Raw genomic sequence first — 26,543 nt, 5'->3', positions numbered from 1 at the left:
CTGCTCCAACGTGGTGTAGTGGTGATAGAACTTCCACTTTAGATTTTATCGATGTATGTGAAAGGCTATTTCAGCTGGCTAATGACCTCCAAATTGTCTTTGCCAATTTTAGTGACCATTCTATATTGTGCTTTAGATACCAACTTCCTGTTACAATGTATAGCCATTTTGATAAGGTAGGTTCTGTAAGTGTGAATGCGGGGGGAATAGACTTGGGTGGTTGGATAAAACCTGGAAAAGTAAAAGAGGTGAGCTAATGAAGCCCAAGATTAACATGACTCGTGCTAATTATATTGTATCTTGGATATCACCACATACTTATAGTTTTATGCCAATGGGAAATTTTCAATTTTTCAATGAGGGATAAAATGCTCGAATGACCTATTTCTTTTGTTTGTTTGTTTGTTTTATTTGCTTATATAGCGCACTGAACCCTGAGGTAGCTAGGTGCTTCACTTGTGTAGCAGGTACATACAGGATATGAATACAAATTGCAGGAGAGAGAGGAAATAAATATACAAGCATGTGGGATCTTAGGTGTACATAGGAGAAGATGATACAATAAGATGCATTACAGTAAACGAAGGAATAACAAGGATGTACAGAAATGTACATGTTGAATGGGGCACACATCACTGTGGTGTGTATTTTTACGGAATATACAGTCAATGTGTGGTTCCATAGAAGTTCATTGGATGGAAGGAGTTGTGGAAAAAAGCAAGGATTTGACTTTGACGCAGAAGGCTGGGAAGGAGGGTTCCTCTATAAGCGTAGGGGGCATGGAGTTTGACATTTTTTCCGCTACAACTGGGAAGCTGGTTCTGCCTGATTTTTGGAGTCTGTATTTGGGAATGCTAAGACAGTTGGCATAGTTCGCTCTGGTGGGTCTTTTTGTGGTCTTTACGCAGAATTTGTCAGCCAGGTATCTGGGGGCTGTGTTGTTGAAGCATTGGTGAGTAATCATAAGAGTTCTGAGAGTGATTCTGTCTTTTATGGGAAGCCATTTGACAGTTTGTCTGGCCTGGGATATGTGGTCAGAGCAAGGAATGTTGAAGGCTGCTCTGAGAGCGTTATTTTGCAGGATTTGGAGTTTGTGGATGTTTTGCTTGCTGGTTCCTAGGTAGAGAGTTTTACAATAATCAAGCTTTGATACTATCAGGGCTCTCGCTAGTATGATGCAACTTTGTGAAGATAAGAAGGGTCTACAGGCCGTTATTAGTTTAGTGGTGGTTGTTGCATTGACCTTTCTAAAGTGTGACAAGGTGGAGTCAAGATAGACCCCTAGCGTTTTAGCGTTTATGGAGACCTTGATGACGTTTCTGCTATATTGAATGAGTTGTATTGTGTGTTGAGTTTATTAAGGCGTTGTTTGGAACCAATAAGTAGGAGCTCGGGTTTGTCATTGTTTAAACAAAGCCTGTGTTTGGCCATCCAGTCTTGAATTTTGCTGTAGATTTTGTTTAGGTGGGAGGAGTCATTCTCATAGGAGCCTGAGAGCGTGATGAGGATCTGTGTATCATCAGCGTGGTTGGTATATGGGACTTTCATGTCATCTAGCAGATCGAATAACATCTTGGTAAAGATGTTATAAAGGGTGGGGGGGCGCAGGAGCCTTGGGGGACTCCACGAAAGATGGGGGCTGGGTCTGCTGAGGAAAAGACTCTCATGGATCTTTCAGGTAGAAAGGATTGGACCCATTTGGCTGCGTTAGGTGAGAAGGAGGCTGATGTGGTTAGGTGCAAAGTTAATATGCTGTGGTCGACTAAGTCGAAGGCCGCAGAGAGATCAAGGAGTAGGAGTAGGGAGGGTTGCCCTTCATCTTTGGCCTCATCCATTTGGATCTTCAGATCTAGAAGGGCTGTCTCAGTGCCATGTCTAGGTCTGAAGCCTGATTGGAGGAGGCCTAGGAGGTTGTGAGCTTCAAGGTGGTTCTGAATTTGAATGTATGCTGCTTTGTCCAAAGTTTTTAGGAGGAATGGGACGGTGGTGATGGGGCGGTAGTTGGTGGGAATACCGGGGTCTAGTGTGGGTTTCTTGATCAGAGGTTTGACCCAACTATCTTTGAGATTCTTGAGTACAGAGCATGAGGCAAAAGAGGAGTTGATGAGTGTTGTGATGAAGGGGCTAAGTCTTTGGCTCGTTCTTTGATGATGGATGCTGGACAAACGTCTCCTAGACATTTAGAGGGTTTGTGGCCAGCAATTAAAGATTCACTTTAGTGACGGTGACAGGGGAGAATTTGAAGAGATCTGTGTTGTTGGGGCACGGTTTGTGGGTTTGGTTGGAGTTGGCTGTTCTTTTCATGGCTAGGAGTGCCTTCTGGATGTTGGCACACCAGGTGGCATCTTTGTCGCATGTGGATAGGGAAGGTATGGGCGATTCCAATTCCCTGAGGATGGTGAAAAGTGCTTTCACATTAGAGTTGGCATTTTGTATTCTGTTGTTGAAAGTGTCACTTTTAGTTTTGATGATGGCTTTTTTGTAAGTGGCGGTGGCTGTCTTGAAGAGAGCGTTGTTTTGATGAGATGTTTTTTTTTTTGCCATTTGTCTTCGGCAGATCTTTTAGATTTACTCAATGCTTTTAATTCCAGGGTGAACCATTTGTTTAGGTGACCGGGTTATTTCGCTTTTCTGGTTATGAGGGGGGCTATACGGTCGAGTGCTAGCAGAAGGTTCTTGTTAAACAAGTTGACTAAGGCTTCTGGGACTGATTCTGTGGATGGGAGGGATTGATGATGGGGTGAATGAGAGGGCGGAGGGTCTCTAGGGTAATGGATTTATTGTTCCTGGTTAATGCCGGGGGCGCTTGTGCAGTCGCAGGAGGGGTGCGATGGTCTGAATCCAGCTCCAGCTTTACCTATGATCAACTGATATATGCAGAAAAAAATGGATGTGCCAAGAGCTACATGGTATCATTGGATCTGACCAGTCTGAGGTTCAAAAACAGTTATGGAAACAAAAGGTGAAAAATGGGTATAACAATTGGCTAAAAAGGTGTGATGCGTCCTTCCACAATGTGGCTTGGCAAGTATTATAGGGTACTGGCATCTGGTGATAGTAAAAAGCTATGGGCCACATTTAAGGCATCCTCTAATAAAGGGAATAAGGAAGTGATTTGTTGTATTAATGAATCATCATGGAAAGACTATTTAGCAGAGAGATTTGCAGGTAGCGATCATGTTATAGAAAATAAATCAACCATAGAAATTGAATTTGATTAAGAATACCTGATCGAATTAATTAAAGGCATGAAGTCATCTAGAGCGCCAGGCCAGGACCTAATGGTTTGTGTAATTTATTACTGAGAGCCAACCCAGTATTGTGGGCAGACATCCTGAAGACCCTGTTTTTGAAAATAACCAGTAGCAGAAATGTCCCTGTCCATAAAAAAGGGCAGCAAGGCAATCCTGCAAATTATCGCCCTTTAGCCCTTAAAAATGTTTCTAGCAAAAATGTTTGTTCTCTGCTGTAAAATAAATAAATAATTGGGTTGAAAAAGAGGGTATTCTCTGTAGTTTCCAGACTGGCTTCAGGAGGGGGTTTTCTACAAATATGCATATGTTTGTGGTGAACATCCTTCTGGAGCAGTCTAAAGTGAAACGGTCGCTACCGCTATATCTTTTGTGTATAGACTTTATGTCTGCATTTGACACAGTAGACAGAACAAAGTTGTGTGCCAAATTGGAAAAACTGGAAGTGCCCTCCCATTTACTATATTCTTGGCAGCTGCTGTATGAGGATCATTCTGTGAGAATAAGACTGAGTAATATGGGAGAAGGTACCTATTAAGAGGGGAATCAGACAAGGTTGTGTTCTGGCTCCTCACTTGTTTAATTTGTACATCTCTTACTTTGGTGATACATTTGTAGAAAAGAAGAATGCATTTCCCAAATTAAGTGAAAAGAAAATAGGATGGCTCAGATAGACTGACAATTTGATAATCTTTGACAGCCACTTTATAGAGATCAGTAATAGTGTCCAAGCAATCATCGAATATGCTTAAACAAATGGTTTGAAGGTAAATATGAATAGAACCCAATTTGTGGCTGCTGGCAGGAGATGTGCAGGGAGGTATTTTATCAATAACAGTTTGTGTATATTGGAGATGGTGCCCAATTATAGATACTTGGGTTATGAATTGACAACAGAGAATAACAGAGAATTGTTGTTAAGAAATAAAAGAGCTAAAGCACTATCTACTATGTCCGCAATTAAATACTTCTCCATGAAAACTGCAGGATACAGTTTAATTGGAATGGTAAACATATAAAAGCAAAATGTGGCCTTTTCATTTTAGTATGCCCTAGAGACATCTTATGGCGGCAAAACAGACTGGGCATACCGATTAAAGGGTCTAATATGAGGAAGATTCTGGGGCTTACTAATTATTCTCCAGTGGCAGTTATACGTCTTGAGCCGGGACTTATTTCGCCATCTATGATAAAGGAATAATAAAGGAAAAATATATATCAAGATCCAGCTGGCTAATGACAAAACACTATTGACTATTGACTATTGTTAAGTCTGCCATAAACGACAATAAGTGCTCTTCATTACAGCTGTTAAAAATGGAAAATTAAGAATTGTGTTTTGAAATTGCTTAAAATGAGTGCTGAAAAATGGCACTGGGTGAACAGCCACGATAAAGTGGCCTCGATTAAATCTCTAGGCACATTCGCAAAGATGAACTTTATGTTTAAAAAACACAGTGTTACATACATTTGGTCCATTCTCCCACTTTACGGAGAATTTTTATAGCACTTAGATTTAACATACTGGAGGTTCTTGATGTTAAAGGCTCTTGATCAGGAATACTAAGAGAAAAACGTGTCTGTAAATTATGTGAAGATGATCACCAAATTCAATGCATTTGCCATGTAATAACATCTTGTGTTGCAATCAATTTTGTATGTGTGCAATATTTGAGCCAACATGTTGAACAGCTAGAGGACATCATAAGTGATATATTTTTGTTGATATGCATATCTGGCTACAGCAGAGGACTGTTGATAGCTGTAGTACAGGCCTGGAAAGTTGTAGCAGATCAATTGTGCATCATGGAAGAGACTGGATGATTTTAATGAACACGTTTATTAATTGCATAATACTGGTTGATCATTTTGTACTGAAGAGTACCTTTGTATCAATGTTTGCATTATTTAATATATTTTTTTCATAGAACGTTTTATTGACATTTATAACAACAACTGAACAAAGAAACCATAACCCTCCAACCGCCCCAACCCCTCCCAACATGCCCTGCCCTCCCACCCCCACGGGTCTTGATGCATCACTACATTTCTCTTAGGTTCTGTCCATTGTAGTGTCCTTACTTTACCCATCCCTCACCAACACCCACCCATTCAGCACACAGTCCAAGTTCCATCGGTTGGATCCACTCATGCTCCAGAGCCCTCCCATTCCAAGCCACCCCCCCTCTCCCTGTCCCTGACCCCATATCATGCCAATCCCAGAAGCTTCATGCTACGTGGGCACCAAGCAGCCCTGGAGTCTTGTTTGAGAAATTGCAACACCAAGTCCCAGTCCAAAAGAAACAATTGATGCTCTCCTTTCAATGAGTACGTCACCATCTCCAGCTCTGCTAACCTCCAAATCCTTCCTACCCATTCATGTTCCGTGGGCCCCTCCTTTGCCTTCCATTTCTGTGCTCTCACCAGAGCCCCCGCCATCACCAAGATCACATATACTTTCCTTTGAGCCTTCGTGCGTATCTTGTCTAGGGTACCATCCAGCCCCAACATAAACAACCCTGTGTCTGCACCCCCAGTGGTAGCAGTGCCCATCATGTCTCGCACCGCTTCACGAATCTTGAACCAAAAAGGAACCACCTTCGGACAGAGCCACCAAACGTGTCTCCAGGTGCCCTCCTTCCCACACCCCCTCCAACATAAGGCGGTACCGGTTACGGGCCGATATATTTTAGCTAACCTGTGGGGGTGACGTGCCACTGATACATCAACTTTACCCAGATTTCTTGGAGTTGTAAAGAATTCGTCAGCCTGGGAATCTGCGCCCATAGGGAATGCCATTGCTCCAAAGAAATTGCTTGCCCAGTTTCTTTCTCCCAATTAATCATAAAACCCCTCTTACCCACCTCTTCCCCCTCCTTGAGCAGCCTATATAGATCCCCCACGAGGTGTCTGTCCCCTGCTTTAGTACATACATATTTCTCGAATTGGGTAAGCTCCCTAGTGGCCACCCCATTATTTAATATTTTTAAAAATATGTATGTTTTATGTATCTAAATAGTTGGATATTTATGTGTAAAAGTTTATATGAACTAAATACACAAAAACATTTATTTTAAAAAAAGATCTTTTGGACTAAAGCTTGCTTGAATGTGGAAAATGATGGGGAGCATCTCATGGCTGATTTTTTTCTTCACAGGTAGCCAGTTCAGAGATCTGAGGCCAGAGGGGACATAGTCCCATGGTCTGAGGCTGAGGACCAGCTTGGGAACCTTTAGTTGGATTGGCTGTATCTGTCTGAGTTGTTGTGATGACTCCACAGTTTCTATTAGGAAAGTTTTTATTCAGAGTAAATATTTACATGCTGGAAGTGGATACAAGCGTATTGATTTAATGAATAATTGGTTTTATTTGGAATTGTGATTGCCAATCCTTTGAAAAAGTGGTGACTAAAACCGTCATGGCTGGTTTCAAGAAAGACAACTTCTATAGGGATAATTTGGACCGAGAAGAGAGGACTACCGTAAGGAACCTGGAAACTGACAGATCAATAACAATAAAACCCGCAGATAAAGGGGGAGGGATAGTCATTTGGGACACGTCTGATTACAACACAGAATGCCTGCGACTACTGAGCGATCACGAAGCATACCTACCTCTTGACCACAACCCCACAAAGGATCTTCAAGATGAAATTGCTAGTCTTACACAACATGTCCTCAATGAAGGATGGATATGCGAGGAGGAAAAGATGTTCCTGAACAAGACCAACCCACGCACACCGGCTTTTTATATTTTGCCAAAGATGCATAAGAATTCAGAAAAACCACCGGGGAGACCGATAGTATCGGCATGTGAATCCCTCTGGAACCACTATCCTTGTACACCGATCATTTTTTAAAACCCTTTGTAATTCAGATGCCCTCATACCTAAAGGACACCACCAGCACCATAAATCTACTTGACAACATCATTGTAACTGATGACAGCCTCCTTGCCACCATGGATGTAGAGGCTTTATACACATCAATACCACAACAAGAAGGGCTAGAAGCCATACGAGACATCCTGAACACCATAGAAGATTTAAATTCCACTCTGACTGATTTCATCCTGGAATGTACGAGACTGGCCATGTCCGAGAACTTTTTTCTGTTTCAGAACCAAATCTATAAGCAAACCAAGGGGCTGAGCATGGGGGCCACTTTTGTCCCGGACATCGCTAATTTGTATATGTCCAACTATGAAAAAAACAATGTATTCACAACAGAAAACCCATTTTTGAAGAACATCTCCTTATGGAAACGCTACATCGATGATATATCATCGTTTGGAAGGGCACATCTCACGAATTACTAAGCTTCCATAACTGGATCAACCAAAGGAATCCACATATCAAATTTACGATACATTGGGACCACCACCAAATATATTTCTTGGACCTCCACATCTAGAGAACTGGCGATCGGCTAAAAACTGAACTTTTCCGAAAGCCCACCAACCGCAACAGTCTATTACATTTTCAAAGTTACCATCCGATGGGTTTAAAGTACAACTTACCATATGGACAATTTCTACGCATACGGAGAAACTGCACAGATCTAGAAAAATTTCAACAACACGCAGATGGACTGACCGAACGACTTACAGAAAGAGGCTACCCAAAAAAATCCATTAGCCAAGCAAAGAAAAGGGCAAGGCATACACCAAGAGAAATCTGTCTAGAGAACAAAACCAAAAAGGATCTGGGCAGGCTAGTCTGCGTCACCACTTTCGGACCACTCAGCCAATTGATCCAGAGGACCATCAAAAAGAATTGGTACATGGTCAAACATCCTGGCACACTCAACAATGTGCCATGTTTTGCCTTTAAAAAGAACAGGAATCTCAAGGACACACTGGTGCACACTTTCATAGAACCACCCCTGCAAGCACCCAATACGCTCTGGGATCTACCCCCGTTAGTTGGACACCACAAATGTGGACACTGCGTGGCCTGCCCTCTGACCTTACAAAAGAGATCGTTTGACCACGACAAAGTGAAATGGAAAATGCAAGATTTCACCAATTGCAACACGAAGGGGGTCATATACATCATACAATGTCCTTGCGGCCTCCTCTATGTAGGGAAAACAATACGCGCCATAAAAATGCGTATCTCTGAACACCGCTCCTGCATTAGAAATAAGGTAGCAGACAAGCCCTTAGTCGACCATTTTATCCAAAAGAACCATAAAGACACTGATTTGAGATGGTTCATCCTTCAGAAGGTCAAACCAGCAAAACGTGGTGGAGACCTGAATAAAACACTAACCCAACTGGAACAACGCTGGGTTCACAAACTCAATACTGTACAGGCCGGACTAAACATTTCAGTTGAATGGAAATCTTTCCTATGAAATCCCATTCCTTGGTGATAGAATAGATCTGTAATTCTATATATATGAACAGAGTTACTTCTGTCTGTTTATTGTATAGAAATCAAAAAACCAAGATAAAAAGAATGTATGTTGTGTGACCTAGATACAACAGTCACTTGATGTACCTTTACTGTCATCGCAAAACAATGTGTCCGAAGGTCGTTTGATTATACATCTGCACACAAAGTTATCAATGACGAGGCAAAATGTTTATTGTCAATGTAAGATTGTTGTATTGGACTCTATATGGGACTTTACTGCACCCTTGATTTGGTTTGATGTGATGCTGTCGTTAGAACCGCACCTGTACTGATCAACAACACTCGCACAGCATATCCCATCCTAGGGATCAGGCCCCGCCCCCAGTGTCAGAAGGGAGGGTTGGAGGCGTTCCCTTCTCTTTTACGCCCGTTCTCCTACAGTTGGACTCTCAGTGCTGGTTGCCATGACAACCAACACCAACATAGGGTTATGATTACCCATTGGGATCTCCACACACGTGAGGACCTACATAAACACTTTTGGTGTACAAGCCGAGCGATTGGCACAACATTTAACGCCCTTTTGTGCCCATTGTCGGTTGCCATGGCAACTCGTATTAAACACAGTGGCTAATTTACACACTTGGACCCCAGACACATGGGGACCCAGGTAAATTCTTCCTTTTCACAATGTGAGCAATTGATGGAAAGTTCACTCGCTTCCACAATTAGTGGCTACCCATCCCCACCCAAGATGGCCGCCATATAAATGATTATGGAGTCCTAGCAACAGCGTTACTAACGCCATGCCAGGTCCCCGTGAATCGTAGAAGGACTCAGCGGTTCATACGCTACAGCGACAGACTGCGAGCAGGTCCTGTACCCTGACAGGTAAGGCCATTTTGCCCGTACTCAACATTCAGAACGACTGAGGTGCCCTTAGTGCCATAAAATACTAATTGGATATTCCCGTTCGATTTAGGTTTTTGGCCGCGGGACCATTTTAAAAGAAAAGAAAAACTAGGCTTGTTTACAAGTGAAACTTCACCTCCAGCCGAGAGGTAAGAGTCTGTGTTATGAAGAGTGTCCGCCATAACCAAGTTGTTTCCGATCCCTTCTTATGTGATCTTCATACCAACAAGAAACTCCTTTCTTTCTTTTTTTTTCACAATAGGATCAGACAGAGATTAGCCCTTGTGGCTTATACAACTTCCAATAACAGAACCATTGGAATTAATACACCCATATGTAAGCTGTGTGTGTTTTCAATACTGCACAGCGCATGATTTATTCTTCTTTAGACAATCGATGCATGAATCCTCACCTGACAATTGTCTCCATTCCCCCTGCAGCACAAACCTCAGAGTACAGACCCCCGTCCTGATGAAGGCCGCATACCAGATGTGGCATACTAAGCCCAGCTAGAAACGGCGGAAACACTGTGGTGTAGACGCACTATCCCCAACTTCAGTACATCCATGCTGCTGTACACAATTTGTTTTTGTCGAAATGTTCAAGTGATGTTGTAAATGTCCAATTGTTTATATGTTTGCCATTTTCAATGCAAACTCCGTGACAAATGAAATTTGAATTTGATTTTGTCTTGCACACACAAAATGGTTGTCCTACCGAAAAACTTTTGACTCCGTGTGATGTAAATATTTTCTGTACTTCAGGCCAATGACCTCCCTTTTCTCTTGTTGCTAACTCTGAAACGTCCATTTTATTTTGAACTGTACTAACTTTAGATAAAAAATAAGATTGATTCTACAACAGAGTTTGGAAATATTTATTCTTCTTTGATGTAGAGGGTGACAAAAAACAGGAGTATTCTGATCGCACCTATTTCTCTTGAACCTATTCAATTGTAATCATTGTTCTCAATCCTTCTTAATACACAAAGAAAATCCAACGATGGCCATGATCCGAGGTAACCTGTAACTTGATTGTGTGTTCTGATATTTTCTCCACCAATGAGGTGCAGAAGCAATGCCATACTGTGTCGCAGCAGAGATGTTGCCATGTTCCAGGTATGCTAATCTGGCACAGGGAAATGATCTGCACACATTGATACTCACATGGCTGGCCTCATTAATATTCACAGGACACAGCCCTCCTAGAAACAAATGCAGGCCTAGGACATTGCAAAGAGCAGCAGGCATCTTGAGTTGCGCTTGCAAAGCAGCTTTCATTGTGACTTGTTTCCCTTAGGGCCACAGAATTCTAAATAAAAAAAAAAATGGAAAATATGAATGTATCTTTATGGGAGCACGCAGCGGACTTATGGCAGAGGAAAAATCCCTCCATTCCAAGCCGATCGCTGCACCACGCTTGGTGCAATCCATCGTCAATGGTCCTCTTGATGTTTAGAGAATGGGCACTGCTTGCTTGAAGCAGTCAGTGAACATTCAACGAGCAGGTGTACACCATTCAAAAATTCCCTCACCGGTACTAAAGAAGGGGGAATATTTTGGTAACTTGCAAGAAGCAACAATGTGTACATTGATATATGAAATGGCAACTTTAATTTTCAGTGTTTTTTGATAAACTGGGAATCAAGCCTTGTGTAGTGTCTTTGAGAGCAGCATTTGAACTTACCGCTCTTTTCATCATTGGAAATGCTCATCTCTGCAAATCAAAATACCAAGAGAAATCTCTAAGAAACATGGCAACATTGGCAGGGCTCTGACCTTCAGAATGTGGTAACATTCATCAAGATGGCCGACATCTGAATGCCAAGACAGGGAAATCGGAAACGGAAAACAAAGGCTCATCTGTGCTGAATGCATTTATGTGCCATTCAAAAATGTAAAGACACATTTTGTGAACAAAAACCAATTGCAGTGACACTTTAACTTACAAGATATACTCCAAGGCAATTTCTCACAATTTGTTTTTACACAATGCAGGTATAAAAAAACCATATTCCAACACATTACTAAAATCTTTAAAAATTGACATCTTAGCACGGAAGTATTAATGGATATAGTAAAAACGTTGGTCTGGAGGGTTGCCCACAGAATTGACAGAGATTAGTTGTACAAATGTCACCCCAACTGGGGTGGGTATGTCCAGAGCCTTTTATGCCTAGAGACTCAAGCTACACCTCACTGATGATGCCCAATTGGGCCGAAACATGTCTTGAGTTGTCTGTGGTCTTGTGGAGAAGGGGTGTGATCAAAAAGGTTCAGGCTGGACTGCCGATACCGGGTTGTGCCAAGCTTGATTTTCATATGGTCTTTGCCCATCTGTAATAGCATGATAGGTTAAATAATTATGTTCCAGAGAGGGTCGCCCAGAACAGTGCCAGAGGTTATGATTAATTCAAATATTTCCATCAATCAACTGTCAGTTGTGCTATAGTGAATACATTGGCATGCATAGTACAGAACAGTGTCTGGAATCACTGTTCCAAGATGGCAGAAAGTGTTCCACAAGTTGCTTTTCCTTTTATTTTTGGCATAGTAGCATGGGAGGCAACAAAAAAAGAAATTGTGATAAGAGCAATATGCAGCTGATCGTATTGGCGAAAAGGGCACACTGTGTCTCAGTCCAGCCTTAACGTCAATAAGTACTGTTTGATTTGTTGTATGAACAGGTTCCTAATATAACCAATGGTGTCATACTTAAGGCAAGATTAGATTCGGCTGGAGGAGCACTCATTGACTTGATTCCCATCTTTTGGGGCAGGACAGTTCTGGCTGCCATGTTTCACTTGTCTTGGGTGTTTTTTCTTAGCTCCATTTCTAGTATTCCTTTAATTTACAGAAAGACCACATGGTTCAATACATGTTTTAAAAACTAACCAACTCAGATATCCAATTTGGCATTCTAGTTGTCTTTTAAGAGGTGAAGCTGCTCATTTTTCCTAGAGTGTGTTTTCCTCTCAATGTTAATTTGAGTTTATTGAGCTACAAATCCATGTTTGTAGGCCCCACAGGAAAACACAGAAAATGGTCCTTAGTAAATAACTCTTCATTGGCCTCTTCTTTGTGAAGCCACATTTTGAATAAGGGCGTCCAAAATAGTCGAAAAGCATTGAAACAAGAAATCAATTACAACCTTTCCCAGCCTTTAGACCACGCTGCACCTCTAAAAACAAAAGAAGCTTACCCTAATTTGTATCCAACATTATGAGTGATATAGTAAATAATGCCAAGAGGAAAAACAATTCTTCACAAAGTTAAACACATATGGATAAAATCCAGCAGTGCAGATGATATGTTAAGGCTAAAAGATGTGGGCATCATTAAAACACAAATACAAAAAGTTAAAAAAGACAGTATTTCCCATAAAACCGTTTTGTTTATTAATACAACCAAAACCTTGTTCACAACCTTGAGTGATTTAAAAATTCCACTAATTTGCAAAAAGACATCCCCTGTTTTACATGTCTTCTGAAAACACCCAAGGATCCTTCTTTCATTCCAAGCTTGAGAATATGCTTACTTAACTAATGACCACTAAGCCTTTCCCAGAACAAGACACATTTGACATAATTCCCAATAGTACTGGATACGCTAACAAATTCTTGTGTCTTTTTGTCCTCAGTAAATAAAGGTTCAAACTATTTCTCTCCAGCTGATATTTTCAAAGACATACGCCCTTTTCCCACTGGAACAATGTAATTGATTATTATCACTTCTTTTTTCATCACGCATATTGCCCCCAGAGCTTAAATCGGCATCTCTACTTCCCCTACTAAAAGATTCCCCATTGGATTCCTTCCCACCAATTTACAATCTCTCCTTCATGGGGGCTCTTCTTGAAAATAAGAGCCATCACCCAAATTCAATCCTTTGGGGAAGGCTGCTCTGTATTAGATAAGCATCAAGTGGGCTTGAGGGCAAGGATGGGCATTGGGACAGTAATAGTCTTTCTGGACAATATAAGGCAAGTGGTTGATGCAAAAGATGTCGGAAATGATATTACTCAGTCTATTGGTACCCTTCATCAATGTTGACCACAACATCTTCCAGGGTTGCCTTCATTTTCTGAGCTTCATTGACATGTTACTAAAGAGGCTGTCATTGTTTCTTCCATATAGGAACCAATCCATTGTTTACCTCCCTTGTGAATTATGTGACAAGTCAGAAGCAGGACACAGACTCTTTGAGGACATTGTGAACTCTTACTTATCAAAACAAAATGGAAAGGCCTAACTCTTACTAATCTATCAGTGATCCCTATCTACTTTACTATCTAAGGTGCTCATGTGTCAGCTGTGAATGTACAAAGAAATAATTCCGCTCTCCAAAACTACCCTCACTGGCCCTACCACTAAGAGAAACTAACATAGATCAGGAGAATGACTCCTTTCTCATCGGGCACTTCTAGTACCAATATTTAATATTTGATCACTAAATAGCCTCTTCTGACATTTGCCATCAACCTCTTCAATTTCACAAGGGGTATTTTGTACGTTCCCTCTTTGTCTTGGATTCTCTTTGGCTCGCCCTTTTTCAACTTAAAGTTTGATGACTTGTGTTTTTAAGGCTACGATTGTATCCTTTTTCATATTCATCTCTACAACGTTCTTGTACAAGATGACACTTTATCCTTCCCCTTTCACAGGGCATCCCTTGACATTGATTCTCTTTCTTAATGTCCAACCTCTCTTTGGACTTTTCTCTATGCCCCATGTACTTCGTATCTGTTTGGTTTACAGGTTAACTGTCTGTTACTTCTTTCATTGTAACCAGTTAACTGTGCCTAACCAGGCCTCTGTTTTACTCCACAATCTTGGTATCTCACACGTTTCAAAGTTGACTCAATTTCTTATTTAGAACTGTGACGAGTTAACTCAATGTGATAATTATTCTCTCTCTCTCTTCATGTGTATTATGTCCTTTTGCCGTGGAAATTAAAGGGATCTTACCCTCTAAAATTTTATTGGCTAATAAGATGGCCCATAATCAAAAATATATATAAAAAATATTTGTAAACAAAGTTCCTTTGTAAAGTTTTGAGCAAATGAGGCTCAAACTCAAAAATGTTAAATGGATGAGCCTCCTGTGCTTGAGTTAATCTCTGCCCTTGCAGCACTAATGCAGAAAAAGCCACCTGCTGGTAGATTTTATTACAGCGGTTTTAGCTTCATTAGTGGCAGAGAGCAGAGAGTGCTGGCGGGAAGGCTGCTGCCAGAAAGTGCTTATTATTTTCTTTTGAAACCACAGCATTTATAGATACAACGTTGTTGTATTTATAAATGTTGTGGTGTTCTTTTTAATTTTTCCGGCTCCTCTGGCCCCGAGGTCGGGGGAGCCCGTGAAACTTAGAAACAAAACCACAGCAATTATAAATACAACTGTTGTATTCATGACTGCAGTGGCTTTCGCTTTCAGTCTCCCGGGCTACCCCAAGCCTATGTTGTGTGCCACAATCTTGGTATCTCCCAGGTTTTAAAGTTGCCTCTATTTCATATTTAGTACTTTGATGAGTTAACTCAATGTGATAATGATTCTGTCTCTTTTCATGTGTATTATGTCCTTTTCTCTTGCAATTTAACTCTTTTCCAATTTTACTACTGTGATGAGTTAGCTCAGTAGTATCATGGTTCTCTCTTTCTTCACACTTATTATATTGTCCTGACTTTGAAGTTAACTCTTGATTATATTTGATACTGTGACAAGTTAACTCAGTATTATAATGATTCTCTCTTTCTTCACACTTATTATATTGTCTTGACTTTGAAGTTAACTCTTGTTCATATTTAGTACTGTTACGAGTTAGTTCAGTACTGTAATGATTTCCTTTCCCATTCCTGCATCTCCTGGTCCCCTGGGTACCTTCCATCTTCAATAAGCATGTTTTCGGAAGGTCTCCGTCTTAGGATTTGGCTCACTGTTTGGGATCTTGCTATGCCGTCTTCCTGCTTCCCGTGGTCTTGCCACCACCTTTGCTTGGGCTTCTGCTTTTGCCTGCCAGGTTTCTCGGGCTACAGGTCTGCCGAGCCATTGGTGTCCCGAATACACTTTGCAGGTAAGTTTAAAACTCACCGTTTCCAAGCATCTCGTTCTCCTCTAGCGTTATGCTGCTTGTGACCTACCACAGCCGGTCTTGGCCGTTGTCTCTCTCCATTTGGTTTCTCTATATTTAACCCTCCTAACATACTCATTGCAGTACAGTGGACATTTTCATTTACAGGAAAATTACCTTGAATTGGAGAATAACAATATCCCTTTATAGTTTCATCTTCCCAGTCATGATATTTCATTTTCACTTGTGTTTCAAAGCATCCTATGTAGGCTATGGTTTGTCCTGTTTTAAGGAGTTCCTCATGGGAACGGGAGTCCTTGTTACCAAATGGGGAGTCTCTCCCGGTGAGGTCCTGCTTGCCTCTACCCCTAGGGAGTGTATTGCGGAGCAGGGTCACCTCCCTAGCAACACAGGAAGGAACTCCCCCTTGGGGAGAAGGAACACATTCCCTCAATTCATCAGAATTAGCAGTGCTTAAACTTATCTTCAACATCCTGCATGGATTAGCCCTCTGCCAGATAATGTATTTTGTTTTTAACCACTGGCCAAACTACTCCTTGCTTACTCTGCCTCATTTTACACCTATGCAGAGGACACAAAGATGTTGTGTCAATTGGATGGTGATAAGCAAAATATCAAGTTCCTGGACCATGCCTATTTCTGGTACAGCAGGATCATAATCTTGAGTTCTAATGGACAGCCAACTTACATTGACAACCAAAATTAACAAGGTAACTCAAAGACGCTGTGTTCAACTGAAAACAAGGTGACAAGACTATTATTATATTTTGCTTTTCCAGACCAGATAATTTTGTCTGACATCAAAGGGACGTTCTCCTTATGCCATTCTCCACAAAGCATTTCTTAGGAATGCCACCAATAGCTTTGCATTTGCGGAGCCACACGAGTGCAGTCAGCTGATGGCATGGGTCACATTCACTGACTGCAGCCATTGCTCCACCCATGCCTGGAGCTGGTGGAAGGAGGATAGGAGCAGACTTCAGGCAGGAGGCGGCCCACAGACCTGACATCAGGAGATAGGTAAGGGGGTTGATGTATTGTAGTGCTAGGAGACAGCAGGGAAATAATTTCAAGTGAGTGAGCTGCCGGTAAGGAGGAGGTCTGGCAAAGGGAAGCTCAGTGAGTTTGGGGATTGGGGAGTTATGGGGCCCTAGAGGAGCAAGTGAAGGTGGGCAGGGAAACGGGGTGTGGACCCCTCAATAAACATCCTTGAATGACATTTAGGGAGGCAGCATTTCATGGTGACACATGTACACATAAGGCACAAGCGACATTGTGGGAGCGGTAATCAGAGATCAACGTATGTTACAGGTGGCATACTGCAAGGGTCCTAATAGGATAGACATAGAACAGGTAACCTTGATGAAAGCATTTTGCAGTTATAGGGTGAAATATTGTAATTCAAAATATCTGTGCCCACCACTTCACTCTTTAAAGAGTTTACAAAGGATAGTACCCTCATGTTAGAATCTTGTTGAAACTGCCTAATGGAGCACATACTTCCCTGATCCTCAGGCAACTGCACTGGCTGCCAGCGAGGGAAATAATGATTGTTAAATCTATCTGTCAAGTTTGCAAGGCTTGTCCTGGCACAGGGCAAGCTAGCATAAGACATTGTATCCCCCTTTGGAAACCCACTAGAAATCCTCTTTCAGCCTCATCATTGCACATCCACCTTCCTGTACATAAGTGAAGTAAATAGGTGGGGGTAGGGGTTGAACATTTTCTTTCTAGGCTGTGAAGCTGTAGAACTCCCTTTCCATTGCTATGCTTAGTGAAAAAAGTCTTCTCACTTTCAAGAAGCAATGAAAAACCCACCTATTTACAAATCCCAACCGATTTGTATAGGTCTCCTAGGTTCTGTTAGGTCAATATTCTCTTTCTTATGGGATTTAGTGCCTAGGTGCCATGAAAAAGGAGGAGAGGGAGCTGTGATTTAGAAGTAAACCATAACATACCATTGACAGGTTTAAAGCATCTCATTACCAAGTTGTTGCAAGTGTACGATGACCCCTCATTTCAGGGTGGTTGACATATTCTTCTTCACCTGCACGGATATTGTTTCTAGAAGAGGTCCTTGTTTACTCTGGGTGGATATATCAATGGTTAATCCTTCTTGTCTGACAAGGTGCAATTCAAGTTAAAAGTTCAGATGACTGCAGCCATTCATCCTGGATGTACGTTAAAAGAACATAGACAAAAAGCTCGAATTGCAAAATAGCAAGGCCCACTCTGCCACATTTTGCAATTCAAGCTTTTCTTTTTTTTGTCCACCTCATTGTTTCTTGTATGCTCCTGAACCCGAAAATACTGAAGTAGGAGTGCGGGGGACCTTCTTTGGTATTTTCGGATTTGGTCATTTATACCTATGCCGAATGTGGCAAAATGATATCTACGACCCTCTAGATACCATTTTTTTTGAGAAATTGAACATGTTTGAATTGTGTAATAACAAAAGCGCTTAGAAATGGGAGGAATCTTGCACGCAGCACTATAAAACTGCCATTAGTATCCCTTCTTATGAATGAGATGAGGCAGCACTGCATCCAATACAGAAAGTTGCTTTGTCTAAAATTAGATTCTGATAGCCTGGATTTGACAAACCCATTGCTCTGAGATAACTGTTTTCCTGGTCAGGCTCAGTGTAGAGCACCACCCACTGTGGTTTTATTACCGAGACAGCTCCTGCAGTGAGGCGGAGACTGTAATCTTCAATGTTATCCACAGTCCATGTTTGATCGACTAGAGACGAGAAGGGGAATCATCACATTTTTAGAAGACACACTTCCAATTGAATGGGCATTGTAAGGAGCTCTCTCAGTCAATGTTTCCTCTATTTATTTTTCCCCAAGTGCGGAAATGGTAAGCTTTTGTGCGCACATTATTTTCCATGTGTGCAATTGAATAACGAGGTAAGCCACTTTGTGATCATGCATACTTCCTGAGCTACCCAAGAGTTGGAAGCGAATTTCCGCTTTCCAACCACTGCAATTCAAATCTTTAACATCTGATTATAACGAGAGCTCATCAACCAGTCCAGACTTCAAGATAAGCCAGAGTGGATACCAATAGAACTCATGTGCAGAGAGAAAAACATGTATGCACAAAAAAGCTTTGTATGCTCAGAATAAACAATAGGTTTAGTTTTGGCTATTCATTTGTCAACACTCCTCAGAGACAATGCAGAGAGTGTTTAATGCAATTGGGAAAAAACACTTCTATTTATTACAATAATAAATATCACTTATCACAGATGTGGCTGTCAAAACATTTAGCAAATGGAATAATGCTAACTAGAAGGAATGCGTCAGAAAACATGCCAATAGGACTTCATGGGCCACCTTAATGAAGAAATTCAAGACCCAGGAGAACATGCTTCTCATTTGTAAAGAACGATAATTGCATCAGAATAACTGCCCCACAGAATATGATCAGAATTCCTGGGCATCTGCTGACTACACATCACGTTGTCCTGTGAGTTGTGACAACATTTCTCAAAATGAGCCTTACAGCTAAGAGGCATATCCCCCATTTAGGTATACTCTTTAAGAACGGGAAAAAGGGCCTAACAAAAAAAACAGGAATGCATGAACATATAGAACCCTACGCCCTGCTTCTACCCATAAAGCTCCACTAATATTTTTTCAAATCCTTGACCAGTAGAGCAGGGAAATAGTTAGGCACTATGATATTACTGCTGATTGCAAGAAGAATTTTAATGCTAAAGAACATATTTTAATAAGCATGAAATATCCCTATTGGCAAAGCGAATAACTTTCTTACTCCTGAAAAATCATTTCATTCAAAGTAGGGAGTTAAATCGTATCAGAGCCCTACTCGTAACCCTAACTAGTTGAACAAACAGGACACATAAAACAGGACACATAACACAGCATATAGTTTTGCCCAGCCTTCCTCACCACAGCCTAGATAAAATTCAACAAGGGCTTTACTGAGGTTTCTTCTGGAGCCCTGTTGAAGAAAATCATATATATTTACTGTTCAATAGCAACGATCCTCACAGGTATAACATATTGAGGGCCTTCTTCTTTTACTAGGGACCCCTCTGCTTAAATTAACTGTTATAAGTCGAATAAGGTGCATGGGAATGCTAGAGGCAATAAATGCAAAGACATGATCATATTGAAAAGCCCTCAGTAGCTGCACATAGAAAGAAACAGAAGGTGCAGTTTCTTAAACTGTTACTAGAATTTCATAGCCTTTAGCAGACATGCACATTTCCTTCACTGTACTGTACTGCCAAAACATCTGATTTGGTTTTTGATAGTTGTTGAAGTGTTCTCCTGTGTGCTTCCACCGTACCCCTCCCCGGCTCCTGTGCTAACCTCCAAAAATAGTTGACAGGGTTATGTAAAAGTGAGGGATTGTACCATTAAAACACTAACTGGGCTATTTGCATGCCAACAATACTTGGCAAGCAAAACAAATGGGTTCACCATGATATTATGGGCAGTGTAAGGAAACGTCATGAATCTGTGTGTGAACTATTATTATGAAATGCATACAAGATTTTTTACAACGTACCCCACCTTTAAATTGTTGGTTAGCGTTATACGAGTGCTCAGTGAAACAGTTTTTGTATAGCAGCGAATTAACATATAATTTGTTAAGGTCTATGCCCCATGGAACTATGAAAACCTGGAAAGGATGCAGATTGAGTAATAATCATTCCAGCTATCTGAATATCCGTTGTCCTAATTCTGTATACGATCAATAGCAGACATAGTCCATACCGGTTATCCCTTGCAGGCCAAGTAAATGATATTGCAATGTTGCTCTCCACTTATAGGGTATTGTTTGCATTGCAAAAGTAGAAGGCTCTGAACATGACATGTGCCTACTCAAACTCCTTAGTGAGTGAATTAATTTTGTAGTTTTATAGCATGGCAACTTGCAAGGGTACCACAACAAAGAGCTTGTGTGACATATGTACAAAGAATAGGAAGCATGGGTTGAGGTTACACATCCAAGAGCCTACTTACGTAAATTCATTATCTGATATTTGAGCTGACAGTTGGGTTACATAGTCTGGGTGACGCTTTTGCTAAGGCACAATTGAGTAGCAGAAATTCTTGTGCTTGAACGCCCATCATAGTATAACACTAATACAAGTGGAGCAGGTACAGGTCCGGTAACCTTTTACAGAGCCATGGTGGGTAGAGTCATGGTTGTCTGGTAATATCTGAATGTGGCCTGGGATGGAAGATCGAGTCCTAAAATATAAGTGTGGTAAAGTATAGGAGTCCTGGGTGGGGAGGGATCATTTGGTAGATATGTGCAAGCATATCTTAGCTTTATTTTCTGTTCATGGAGCCACTTTTTCATATTAGTTTTTAACGCCTTGTGGGTGCATTCCATTTTTAGGGGTTTTAGCTTTTTAAGGTCAAGCTTGCATAGTAGGGCAATATATATATAGGCTAGAGCAAAATATCAAGACTAGTTTGTATGACTTAGTTTCATTTTGAGAGAAAACAAATATTGGGTACCTGCTGTGGCTTGTTCTTTATGAAATCTTTTTGAATAGGTGGGAATTGACGGCATGCGCTGCTAAAATTCTTCTGAGCGGCACCCAGAAAGAAGCTGGGCAAGCGCACAGCTTAGAGCGAACTTCCACAGTAATCTCTGAGTAACTGGGCAGTGCATTTATTTCATTTAGTTCATATACCAGCAGTGCTTTAAATATTAGAATATTGTTTATGAAAGTAGTTTTTATGATGGCCGATGAAAAACGTGGAGCACATTAGTGAAGAAACTATACAATAAGAGATGAGGTTCAGCAAAATGAAACGTTGAAATACATCTATTGATTTCTAAAATATGTTGTCTGATCATGTGCTCACTCGAGAGCATGGAAGAGGAGTGGTTGATCAAACAGACTCAAAAGGTCTTGAATAATAATGATGCTTCTATTCAGAGGCTAGAGATGTGTCCTTCACTGCCATTGCCTTTCCAGGGTGTTGGCCACTCTAGCTGTCATCTGGCTTTCCATCAATTAATGGAAGAATAATAGAGGTACCAGGGACGGAACATCCCTAAAATGAAATACAGTTTTCTTTTCTTTCCCTAAATACGTTGTACAATAGCTGTAATAAAGACATGCAATAAGTTAAATGCTCCTTGCCTCTGACTGAAAAACTCATGATTGAGCATTACATTATTAACAGTTGAAATATTGACATGTGTGTCGCTGTCTCGGCCCACTGTCTTTTGTGTAGCAATTCATCTGTTATTAGGCAACACAGTGCTGAGTTTAACGAAAAATGTCCCCACCAATGATCACACTTTTACAATTCTTGAAAGGGACATGGCATATTAAATGACATCTGCTAGCTTTAAAGGTATGTTTATGTATTTTTTTTAAGCCATTATTTTTTTAACTGTTTTAGTAGTAGAGACTTTGTCTGGATAAACATCCTAAAAGTGGACTCACAAGACCATCAAATCTTCTTGGGGATATTCGACCTATTTCACAAGTGTACTCTGGGTTTTGATGAAATTGAATCCCAGAGAAAATCTCGAAATCTCAAATTTCAGGGTGATTAATTGAGTTTGTTCAGCCAATCCAATGCCATCAATATCCTAAAGGAAGTTTGAAATTCAAAACAAGGCTGAGATGACTTGCTGGTCCTTTTTAAGATTTCTCAGGCTGTGAGACAATTAGTGCATAATTTGGTATTTGGAGATTTTTTGTTGTTGCCTACTTTGTTGTTTTTTACACTACTTCCATGTAAAAAAAAAAAACCCTGGACTTTTCTCTGGTCCCTTTTTTAAAACTAAAAAACTTTAAAAGGCTAAAAATAAATCCTGTCCCATTTCCTTTTCACCCTACAAAAAACCTGTGTGTTTGCTGTTGTCACATATCCACGTGTTTGTTTTGTTGGTTTCTCTTTCCTGATGTGTTTACCTATAGTTTGGGAGTACAGTAATGTTAATTTTTTGAGTGTGCTCCTTTGGGTGAATCATTGGTTCTTTAGGTGTTCCTTGGTTTTCGCAGAAGCTTCCTGGAGGGCCTCTTAACCTTTGTGAAGCACAAGCTGGACACCACAGGGTGTTTTTCTCATTGCAAATGTGTAATTTACAGTGAATGCCTGATATCTGCTCCTGCTTCACACGATCCGTAGGATTTTCTCCAGACTCCTATAGCTATCATACAAATTGAAAGGTCACACAGCAGAAATAGTCTACCCTAAGCTCTCTAGGTCTCCAGTCACTCACTAGGTCTCTGTACCCATCTTATTACCAAACTAATCTAAATCCACTGCAATGTATTAACCCTTCCCATTAATCCATAAGGTTACCTCCAGCAATAACCTCATGCCTCTGTGAAAGCTGCCTAAAACTGAAATAAACTCCAGCCTTGTGTGTCCGTTTATAGCTCATGAGGTTGAACTGGGTCAAACGTTGTTGGGGACGGCCCCCCAGGTATGCCAGAGGGACACTGGAGGTCTGCAGACTTGGAGGGCCCAACTTCCTCCCCCAGGGTACATGGAGGACTGAGTCAATGGCAAGTTCAAACTGTGTTTTATTACAGGCAAAACCAACAGAGATCAGTACAGTAGCAGAGAATATCCATGCACATCTTGCTCTTCCTCAGCTCGCAGGCTGGTTTTACTTCCAAATTTCGTAAGCATTGCGTCAAAACCTATCTGACCAAATGATTTGTTATTGAGTATTCTACTACCTATATAGGACATCATAGATCTTATTCTACTGGCCCTCGCATGTGAGGTAGCTGGCCTGTCCGATCCCCAAGTTACTAACTTTAACTTGGTTGCAGTTTTGTGGACTTACCATTGGTTCTTGCCCGTTTCTACCTACCTCCAGGATATTAAACTGATTGGCTAGAGCTGAGGTCCCCAGGCCTGGGATCTGCAAATATTATCAGCTCACTGTGTACCTCTTCAAGGTAATAAGAATGATTATATGTCTTGTATTGTAACTTGTGTGTACCACCTTAGCTGAAGAGAGTGCTCCCCTGATCAGAACAACACATGTTACATATTGTTGCATACTTATCACTGTCTATGTCTGGCGGCCTGGGACCAGCTCTCCTTTCCCACCGCTGCTTACTGTCCATTGTCTGCCTCGGTCATGTCACGTGTTCAGAGACCACGAATTTGAGCTGTGCAGCTCTGAATTATGATGATTTATTTGTATTTTTTGCAGCTGGTCCCTTTGTCGTCTGGGGATTGGAATGTCATCCGTATCTCTTGACCTTGGCTGCGGGTCCTGTCTCACACATCTGGCTCTCTGTCCAGCCTGAATCAGCTCAGCTCGTCTCTTGCTCAGAGGCCTGAGGCCTGCTGTAAATTTCCTAAACCTTATCATGCAGTTTCTACAGTGTTCATGCCATGCTACATTTCCATAGGTTAGTCACACTCGGCTCTGTAGGTCCCATAGGTGCTCCTGCGGTTCCATAGGGTTATTTGTATGTAAGCACCTGCAAGCTCTGCTCAGGATCTCTTGGCTTGCGGTTTTGCCTTGCTGCATTTGGCTAATGGGAAAAATATTAAAAGCAATAACAGTATGTTAGTATGTTCTTCAAGTATTCAAGTGCGTGTTTGTGTCCCGAAGTGCGTTTGGCACATGTGATTCATGTCTAACGCTGCTATGTCGTTGTGTCTCTGTCGATGTCAGAAACATGGCTTTGTGGTGTTTAGTCCAAGCAGCCCATACAGGTGTCTTTAATCATAGCCTGTGGCTCTTCATCCACACATGGATAGATTTGTATGTTCCTCAATTGGTATGGCTGGCTGAGGGGATACCTCTCGACATACTTATCAATCATGGGTCTATTGGGAATTTGTCCAAAATAGAATGGGTGATTTCAGTGTTTTCTGGCCTTCTTCCTTGTCATTGATGTAGTAGGAGAGGGAGTAGGGGGCAGCCTTCCCCATACTTTTTCAACGTCTTAAAAACGGATTAGCTGTAATCATAGTTTGCACCTGTGCAAACAGCATTACAGTAGCTCCAATGTAAAGACATGTACACTGTAGTTGCATTGATGCTAATGAGGTTTGCGCATGTCCCTATGGGTGATAATATGATACATTGTGCATATACAATAACAGTTTGTGCATGCGCGCCCACAAATTACACATGCACAAACACATGCAAAAACAGCATTCGTACCTGCGCAAAATATTAAAACTATGTCGCCACATAAAATGAGGCACATCAATTTGTCTGAGCACCATAAAAGTGAGCAATGGCCACCAAAACATTTCACACCCTTCATGGAAGCAGCAGTAGATGATTGCATTGCCCAGAGACACAGATCCATGCTTTTAGCAGCAGCATCATTGCTAGTGGTCCAAGCAGTCCATAACCAAACTCTACAAAGGAACATTTACTGTGATCATGCCCAGGTGAAGCCCCACTGACCAACAGGTGCTCAGCACCTACAGACATGACAACCATCTAGGACATCATTGGGGAGCTCCCGGATGGCCTGGAGCATAATAATAAACATTCTCCCATTTTTCTCGTGCTACCTAGGTCCTCGCTGCCACGCTGATACGCTTCTTGGTTCACCAACACACCATAAACAGTGTAACAGTGAAATTGCATTACAGACTTCCCCATTGGCATCGGTGCACTGGTAAGCCCCTCTTAGGTCTCCTCTGACCAAAGGCCAGTGAGCAAATCACAGAAACAGAAGGATGGCACCATCATTAACCAGGCCCCACCAATAATTCTTTGGTGCTACAAAACAGCTGCCTGTCATGGAGAATGAAGAAACAAGAGCCAGGCAGGATATGGCTCACAGCTTTGTAACACACTCCAAGCACGCAGACAGATACACATGGCATGCCCCTTTGCACATGCATGGAAACGGACACACGTGGGCATCCCTGCCAATAACCAAACACAATGCATGTCCCCATGGGGACACATTAATGTAGTGTATCCTACAAATGTTAACGTGGCACCCTGTGCATCAAAAGAGAACATTGGTCAGGCCCAAGTAAGCAGAACTGACACAATACACTGGTACAGTCCAATAAGCCCAAGGTTCGGCGAATGCCTGCCATGTGAGTACTAATGACTCTGGGACAAAGGACAGCTCAGGGGCAATGCGTTTGTCTTGGAAGCAAGGCAACGCGGCGCAACACAGGGTCAAATTCCGATCCTGCGCTGAGAAACAACTCGTTGGTATTAAGCGTGTTGTAAACAAACAATTAAATAAATAAATGCGAGCATGGGAGTCACTGCAATGTGTGTGCCCATGGAAGTAGCGTGACATGTTCTCGTTCTTTTTTGCACAGCTGAATCCGAATGTTAATAACAATGGCCTGTGCTTCAATCCATCATTGCCCACAGCAGCACTATAGCCCTGTAGGCATTAATACTCGCTGCACCATCATACAAGCATATGATATCCCAAGGAGCAGGTTCATGGCATTGTTTTTACTGAAGAGGATGTCATAGATTTATACTTAGCATAAATATAAATTATATATAGTCTGTCAGTTTAATAATGGCTCCACTCTTATGTAGATTTGCCAGCTTGACTTAGATAAGACGGCACCTGCCTCAACTGGGAAAAGCAAAGTTGACATGTGAGTGCATATTTGAGGGATGAAAGCACACTTTCTTCTTTTGTGTTCAGCAGAGCATCGAGGCGTTTTGGAGATGGTGAGAAAAGGCTGCATCGCTGAATATGCATTACGCTCCTTGCTCTCTGTGCTGAGTCAGGAGTGGTATTTGGAGGTTTTGAGGTAGTATCAAGTGGTTTTCCATCTAGAGAGATTACAGGACCCTTCTGAATGTTTGTGTCTACTCTGTGCTCTCGGCTAAGGCCTGTCAGCAGCCACTCCTGGATTCTGAACACCCCCCCCCCCCGACCCCTGACATAAATGAAACAAAAACTGTGGAGGTGTGCTACGTCCGACCTATACCCGAATGGACTG

The 26,543-nt window shown here is 41.6% G+C and overlaps 1 protein-coding gene across 1 annotated transcript in view; it reads right to left on the bottom strand.

Moving 5' to 3' along the window:
• The window catches only part of GABRR2 (gamma-aminobutyric acid type A receptor subunit rho2), a 633,724-nt gene that overhangs the window by 90,686 nt on the left and 516,495 nt on the right, over positions 1-26,543 (bottom strand). The window lies entirely within an intron of this gene.

This window comes from Ambystoma mexicanum, chromosome 4p (genome assembly GCF_040938575.1).
Source record: "Ambystoma mexicanum isolate Mex_15411 chromosome 4p, UKY_AmexF1_1, whole genome shotgun sequence".
In the NCBI taxonomy this organism is placed as follows: Eukaryota; Metazoa; Chordata; class Amphibia; order Caudata; family Ambystomatidae; genus Ambystoma; species Ambystoma mexicanum.
Note: the sequence above shows the minus strand (reverse complement) of the source record. Positions and strands in the feature narration are given on the sequence as shown.